Here is an 8,832-nt window from a genome sequence, read left to right on the forward strand (position 1 = left end):
AGGGTATGTGATTTGGTGAGTGCTGTGAAGTGTGTAAACCTGGTGATTCACAGACCTGTACCCCTGGGGATAAAAATATATGTTTATAAAAAATAAAAAATTAAAAAAAGAAAGTACATTAGGTAAAAACCAATAAATTGGAATAAAATGTGGACTTCAGTTGATAAGGTATCAACATCAGTTCTATATTGTGACAAATATACTTTACTAATGACAGATGTTAAAAGGGAAAACTGGCTATGGGGAGCATGGAAACTCTCCATTCCAATTTCACAATCTTTCTGTAAATTTAAATCTATTCTAAAATAAAAGGTTTTTTAAAAAGTAAAAAATTAATATGAATAATTTGTGGTGATGGTTACTAGTGCATTTATAATATTATTCTCTCTACTCCTATGTGTAAGTTTAAGCAATTCATGGTTAAATGATTGGCATGAAAGAATATAAGAAGATTTGGAAAATTATCTCTAAAAGAAGTTCATCAGAGGACCAGAGAGAGCGCTGTTAAAACATCTCACCCTATCAATTTTAGACAGGATTGACATGGATAGATAGATAGATAGGTACATTATATATACATATAGTTATACATGGTTTCTGTCTATCTTAAATGCTACTTCAAATAGGATAAAATGGGCAAAATTACATGATGCTACCAATTATGATTTCTTTGCCACTCTTGGAATAGTGCAAATTAAGTGATTCATTGATTCAGGTTATTTTCTTTTATTGATAATATCTCCTATACCAGGAATAAAGATTTTTGGTTATTTTATTAGTAAATGGCAATTCAAGGACTGAACTTAGCCCTGAATCTAATGGCCCACCCTCTTTCAGGATTTTGTTTTGTTTTTTGATGATCAGGGAAGGGTGAAAATTCAGTGTAGGATAAACCCAGGGCAGTGTCTGCATTCTACTTTCTGCTACTGTGAATTTAGGAATTGTGTTTGTCTTTGATATGCTTATTCTATGATCCACTGTCTCTTCCTCAGGTAGCATTTCTGCCAACAGCACTGTCTTTCTCATGGCTCTAGCTCCTGCGGGACAAGCCATTGATTCTGACTTATACTATGTGACTCTGGTTTCTGGGTTTAGGCTAAACCACATCCTCTAGTACTGGAGGGCCAGTGGCTTCCTGCTATGGCTTATTTCTGAGTTAATGACCCCATAGTTTCTTCCATCATCCATGCATCAATTTTTCTGTAACAAATTCTCTCTTTTGAATACTTAAAAGAATTTCTGGGGGCGCATGCGTGGCTCAGTGGGTTAAAGCCTCTGCCTTCAGCTCGGGTCATGATCTCAGGGTCCTGGGTCAAGCCCCACAATGGGCTCTCTGCTCAGCGGGGAGCCTGCTTCCTCCTCTCTCTCTGCCTGCCTCTCCACCTACTTGTGATCTCCGTCTGTCAAATAAATAAAATCTTTAATAAAAAAATAATCTGTTTTTATTAGACTTTGATGAGTAGAGATATTGATCACAAATGCCATCTAAATTAATGCACATTCATTAACTTTATCTTCCACTGCTTAGGTGGCTCTATTTTCAGATTATATAATTATACTACTAATTATTTTAGTATGATTATTTTATTTATTGAATCGACAATCAGTGAAAACAGGTGGAGCATGAAGCATACTGATGCTGTAAATTGAGAGTTGTACCCAATTTACAGATTCCACATCAATTGGAATATTAGGTATTGTGGAAAATAAAAAAGAGAAATTTGTTGATGGGTGTTGTCTATACCTCTTGCCTTGTGAAATCCAGACAAGGTATTTAATATTTACAACATATCATTTTCGTCAATAGGTATTTCCTAAGGATATAACTGTTCTTTTTAGACTTTAGAAAATGCTGTGGAAATGACTAGTGGGAGAGGAGAACAAGCAGATGTGAAGGATTAAAACATATTGTGTATGACTGGAACTGTACTAAAGATGAACTTTCTTGGGGTGCCTGGGTGGCTCAGTGGGTTAAAGCCTCTGCCTTCGGCTCAGTTTGTGATACCAGGGTCCTGGGATTAAGCCCCCCGCACATGGGGCTCTCTGCTTAGCAGGGAGCCTGCTTCTCTTGCTCTCTCTCTGCCTGCCTCTCTGCCTACCTGTGGTCTCTGTCTGTCAAATAAATAAAATCTTAAAAAAAAAATGAACATTCTTAATATGGTGGAAGTAGGGAGGAGGGATGTTAATCGTGTAGTCAAGGCATTTTCAGCTCTCACAGATTCTCCAACATGAGCAGTGAGCCAAGAGGAAACAGCCAGGCCTTTTTCACTCACTGTTTGCCTGGTACTAACAACACCAGCAACATGGCTCTGAAGATTAGAGGCATGTTAGAGGTACTAAAAAATGTTATAATGCTAGTCTACCCACATTTCTTTTAATCATTTTCTCATGACTAAAAAATGATAAACAGGTTTAATTTAATATAATGAAAAAGCAGTTTCAGCTTAAAATATTTTTATTTTGAAGCCATATGTGCTCATTAAATGCACACAAATAGGAAGAAGAAAAATCATTCCTAGCACCATCCCAGCTACTATTAATAATTTAATATTTTAGCTATAGATAGTCCTAGTGTTTTAAACATGTAACCCAGATGTCCTTGACTTTAACAACAAATGAGGTTACAATTTTTCTTTCTTTGAACTTTTCATTGAAATGTATATAAGACCACTTAAAAGAAATTTAAAAAAATTAAAATTAAAATAAGAAATGTATACAGGATGAAAGTGAAAATAGTATGCAGATCAATGAATTTTCACAAAGTGAACACAACCATAACCAGCAATCATGTAAAAAAAAAAAACAAAAACAGGATATTCACAGAACCCCAGAAGTTCTGTTTATTTGTAATATCTACAACCCTCTTCCCCTGCAAGGAGAAACATTATTGTGACTTCAACATCCTAGATTGTTTTTACCTATTCTTATATTTTATGTACATGGAATCATATTGTATGTATTCTTGTGCTTGACATCTTTCTTTCAGCATTGTTTGTTTGGTTTTATATTTTTGCAAGTAATTGTAGTTTTTCATTCTTACTGCTACAGTCAGCTGTGTAAATATGCAATAATTATTTATTCTTTTGTTAATGGGGATTTGGGCTATTTCATACAATGCTTTTATGAACACTCCAGTACACATCTTTTAGTGAATACATACATGCACACATTTAGATACTGCCAAACATTTTTCCCCAGTAGTATACCAATTTACACCCCCACCAGCAGCATATGAGAGTTTTGGTTTTGACATCCTGTCAACATTTTTTTTCTGTTTTGATTTATTTTGTTTTGTTTCCTTTTAGTCACTCTGGTGGGTGTGTATTGGCATCACATTGTGGTGTAATTTGCACTTCTTTGATGACTAACAGAGGAAATCATGATTTTTCATGATTTATGTTAGCCAAGTGGATATCCTCTTTTGTTAATAGTCTGTTCAAACTTTTTGCACATTTTTTGTTGTGTTTTCTTATTAATTCGTAGTATTCCTTATATGTTGTAGAAATGGGAATACCAAGAGGAACCCAATATGCCTTAGAGCTCCAGATACAGCCCTTGCTCCTATAATTTAGCAGAATTCTGTTCTTTGTGAAAATCAGAGCCAATTATAAGAGCTCCTTTATTTGACTGTTTGTTTTTAGGCATGAAAAGTTCAGAATGACCAAATGGTAGTCATAGCTTTATTTTAGCTCAATGTGTCCATGATGGAAGCATTGGCTACCATTCCCACCTCCCTTCCATTTCCAGTGTTTCAGGATCTCTGTCCCCATGAAGGCTAAAGTTGCAGAAATAGAAAGTAGAAATTTCCTACATGAGTCCTTGAGAGTGATGGTGAGTGGAGAAACTTGTGTATTTTAGTTATTGATCATACAGTACTATGTAAAGATCATTGGTTTAAGATATATACTACTTCTTGGAGGGCAGTGACTATAACTTAAGGATGCTGTTCCCAAACTGAAACCATAGCTGAACCCCCAAGAGTTTGTTATAATGCTCTGTCAGGATGACTATATGAATTATCAGTTTGGTAGAATCAGTGAGTCCTCTGATAAGTACTCATGTTTGCACCTCTTTAGGTAGAAGAGGGGTCCCTAGTATGATGCACTCATTATTTAGGCACCTCCTGTTGATCAATTGGGCATATCAGGTCCTCTGTAAACCCTGAGGTAGCAATGCTAACATAAACCCATATCTAAGATTTCTCTCTCTCTCTCATTCTCTTTCCATGCTTTTGGCCTTTGTATGACTTCCATCTCAAGATGATATATCTGAAAACAGAGGGTAGCTGACTTCCATTGAATGAGACATCTTTTCTATTTGGTTGCTTATTTTCTCTTCACTAGTGGCTGTTGACTGGCAGGCATTGATATGGAAGTTCTGCATATTTTACACCCACTCTCATGTCTGCATTCACACACAATTTCCCCAGATAGTCATGTCTCTGACCTTCCATATTGTTCTTTTGATCCCTTCCCAATGAACAGTATCAGGGGTGAGAAGACTTGTTCTATAAATAACCAGATAATGAGTCTTTACAGGCCATAGTAGTTCCTCCTGCAACTACTCAACTTCTACCACAGTAGCCCAAAAGCAGTTATAGGCAATATGTAAGTAAATGAGTGTGGTTGTATTCCAATATAACTTTATTTATAAAACAGACATCAGGCTGGATTTGGCCCAAAGGCTTTGCTTTGTAGACCCCAGAACTAAAGCATCCATTCCTACTTCAGAGGCGACCCTTCTTTCTCCATACAAAAGAGATGAAGTATACTGCTCAAAACTCTGCCTCCTGGGGAAGTTGCCTCTCACCATGGACAGACTTTGAGTGGGCCTGTTGTGTGCCCCATTCTGTTTTCAGCTTATACCTATACAGATATTTAATCCAAATGTGAACTGTGTCCAAAATTGCACAGCCTCATCAGCTGACTATAGAAAAAAATCCCAAAGGATGGATAGATATATACACTTGATCTTAGCCAAAAGGCCGAGAAGCGATTGGAGATATATATATATATATATACACACACACACACACACATACATACATACATATATATGTATGGATATGTATATATATACACACGTGCACACACACATACACATGAAACTGATAGAGAAGTACTGACTGCAAGAGATAGATGGTAAGGGGTCTAGGCCACAAATTTGTAGAGGTTATTTGAGCCATTGAGAGCATCTTGGGCTTTATTCAAAATGTACCATTATCATGATAAGTTGCTACTTTGCTCACCTGGCATTGAGCCTTGGGGGACTTAACAATACATAGTTATTAATAGGAAGCTCTGGTTGCATAATCACTTGATGCCCATGGACCATTAGTCTCTGTTTGGGTTTAGCTACACTATTGGATCTACTTTTCAAATGACAAGTAGTTTTTTGTTCTTTCGTGTTCTTGCTCCAGAAACCTAGAGTCTTAACTTGGACTCTTTTTTTTTTTAAGATTTTATTTATTTATTTGACACACACACACACAGAGAGATCACAAGTAGGCAGAGAGGCAGGCAGAGAGAGAGAGAGAGGCAGAAGCAGACTCCCTGCTGAGCAGAGAACCCAATGCGGGGCTCAATCCCAGGACCCTGAAATCATAACCTGGGCTGAAGGCAGAGGCTTAACCCACTGAGCCACCAAGGTGCCCCTTAACTTTGACTCTTTTTTGAGGCTTCGCAGACATGCCATGAATTGTTGTTACCTACTATGGATACTTTCAGTAGTGTTGGATCTGCTAGTCATATTGCCCAAGAATCAGGGCAATCTGTACCAATCCTGAGTATGCTATAGAGTCCTTGCCTCCTCTGGACCCCATTCAAACTTGACATCCTTCAGAGTCACCTGGTAATTAAGACAGGGCAATATTTCTAAGGCAGGTTGAACTATCTCGGGAATTCAGGGAGTCCTTCTAGATACTATTCTTCTTGGTGGTAGATGGGACAACATGCCAGATACAATATATTTTATCTTAGAAAGGATATTCTGGATGTCCTTGAACTCTCAACTCCTAAAAATTTTGTTGCTATGGTAGGCTCTGGAAACTTTGTAGAGTTTATATCCCACTCCCTGCACATATGTGTTTCAGCTTTATATCCAGGGTATTTTCTACTTCTTGATCACCTGATATAATTAGCACAGCACCATCAGTGTAGAGGATCAGCATGGTGTTTCATGGAATATCTAGACAATGAGGGTCTCTTCAGACTGTATTGTAATAGAAAGCACGTGTTAATATAGACTTGAAGCAATATATAGAATGTGTACTGCTGACTTTTCCAGGTGAATATGAACTGTTAAATTTCTGTAATGATGGGAACTGACAAGAACACAAGTATCAGATCAACTGTTATATGGCAAGTGTGAGAGACTGTTCATCTGTTTAAGTAAAGATCACACATCAGCACAGTAGCTCTAACAAGGGCTACTACCACTCAGCCCACTGTGATTTGCCAGGATTTCTTCTAACATTATTCTTCCTACCTAATTGTTGCTATTATATAAGGATGCCATGTTTTTCTAAAGTTATATTTAATACAGCCACTTAACTGACCTCTTCTATAAACCTACTGGATTTTTAGTTAATTCCTTTGAATTTTTAGATATTCCATCCTATCCTTTTTCTTTAATCTTTTGCAAATAATATCTCATCTATTCCTTTCATGTATGTGTTTTTTGTGTGTGTGTGTGTTTCCTGTCTTCTAGTATTTCCAGAATGACTAAAACACTAGTGAATAATGGTAATTGTAGGTGCCCTTGGATCATTCTGTACTTTAAAGGAAGTGATGTTTCATCAGTAAATACGATATTGGCTCTTGATGTGAAACAGACACTCTATGTCAGATTGATACAATATGATTTTATGGATAATTATGAGAAAGTTCAATAGAAGATAATTAATTTGGGAATTTAATACCTTTTAGAGAGATTTTTATTATTAATTTCCTTGTAGTAAAGGTATATCATAGGAAAAGATTTCCCACTATTGAGCCAACTTCCCCTTCTTGAGATAAATTAAACTATTCCAAATGGTGCATTATTCTTTCAAAACTGCTATTAAATTATATTCATTAATATTATATTTAGGAATTTGTATCAATAACATATATAAAGTTGACCTTTTTTTGCTTCTTTAAAACTTTTGATGCAGAATATATTTAACTCTTTTCTCCAAGTGTTTATGTAGCATGTTCCTTACAATTTGAAATAATTTACTGATAAAACTCTTGGGATTTAGAATGTTTGAGAATCACGGTGCCTGGGTGAGTTAGTCAGTTAAGTGTCCGCCTTTGGCTAAGGTCATGATCCCAGAATCCTGGGTTCGAGCCCATTAGACTCTGCTTAGCAGGAGCTTGTTTCGCTCTCTCCCTGCCGCTCCCCCCCATCTCTGTCAAATAAATTTTAAAAATCCATATAAAAAAAGAATGTTTGAGAATTTATCAGAGTATATCCTATCCATAATTCTATTCTAATACCAGAAATGCTTGTAATTTCAATAAAATTACACTTCTAGACCTTAAAATGTATTCATTGGTCTTAGAATTTAAAAAAAAAAAAAACTTGAAGTTTGCTAAACTTTAAAAAAAATCAGAGAATGTGATAGTTAGGTATTCTGGTTTTGTTTATTTGTACTTTCATTTCTCCCTTGATATTATTTTCTAAAGTTTTTAGTTTTGCTCTTTTCTAAGAAGAACCATGTCTTAAATTTATGAATTTCATTTGTTTTTCTTGAATTCGTGTATTTATTTCATTATGCTTTTTAAAAAATTGCTTTTATTTAAGTATAGTTGACAGACAATGTTACATTGGTTCCCCTGTACAGCATGGTGATTCAACATCTCTATGCATTACGTTATGCTCACCATAGTGTAGCTACCATCTGTCGCCATACAACACTATTACAATATCATTGACTATATTCCCCAGGCCCTACCTTTTATTCCTGTGCCTTAGCCATTTTATAACTGGATGCTTATTACATCTTTCACTCCACTTCACTCATTTCCTCACTCATTTCCTCACACCCCTTATTCCCCTTTCAGTTTGTTCTCTGTATTAATGGGTCTGATTCTACTTTTTGTTTGTGTGTTGTTTTGTTTTTTAGATTCTTCAAGTGAGTGAAATCATATGGCATTTGTCTTTCCCAGTATGAATTATTTGACTGATATAATACCTTTTTCATCCAAGATGTTGTCACAAAATGGTAAGATTTCATCCTTCTTTATGGCTGCATATATTTCTCTGTGTGTACACTTGTGTCTTTGGGTGTTTGTGTACACACATCTTCATCCATCTGCCATTCAATGGGCACTTAAGTTGCTTCCGTATCTTGGCTACTGTAAATAATGCTGTAATAAACGTAGGGTTGCAGGGCACGTGGGTGGCTCAGTTGGTTAAGTATCTGCCTTTGGCTCAGGTCATGATCTCAGGGTCCTGGGATTGAGCCCCGCATCAGGCTCCCTGCTCACTGGGGAGCCTGATTCTCCATCTTTCTCTGCCACTCCCTCTGCTTTTGCTCTCTCTCTCTCTCTCTCTCAAATAAATAAATAAAACCTTAAAAAAATAAACATAGGGTTACATATATCTTTTGAAATTAGTGTTTTTGTTTTCTTTCTACCCAGTAGTGGAATTATCATGTCTTATGATTTTCATGTAACTTTTTAGTTACCCCTTTTATAAACTCTAGATTTTAGCGCTTTTCTCTGTTTAAGTACTAAACATGAACTTTTGCACTCTCTCCTCATCTTCTGTGTATAATGTATAGATAACTCAATGCATGAAATTCCACACTGACCTCATTTTTTCTTTTGCCCCCAAGTGAACAGCACA

Source organism: Mustela nigripes, chromosome 3 (assembly GCF_022355385.1).
Source record: "Mustela nigripes isolate SB6536 chromosome 3, MUSNIG.SB6536, whole genome shotgun sequence".
NCBI lineage: Eukaryota > Metazoa > Chordata > Mammalia > Carnivora > Mustelidae > Mustela > Mustela nigripes.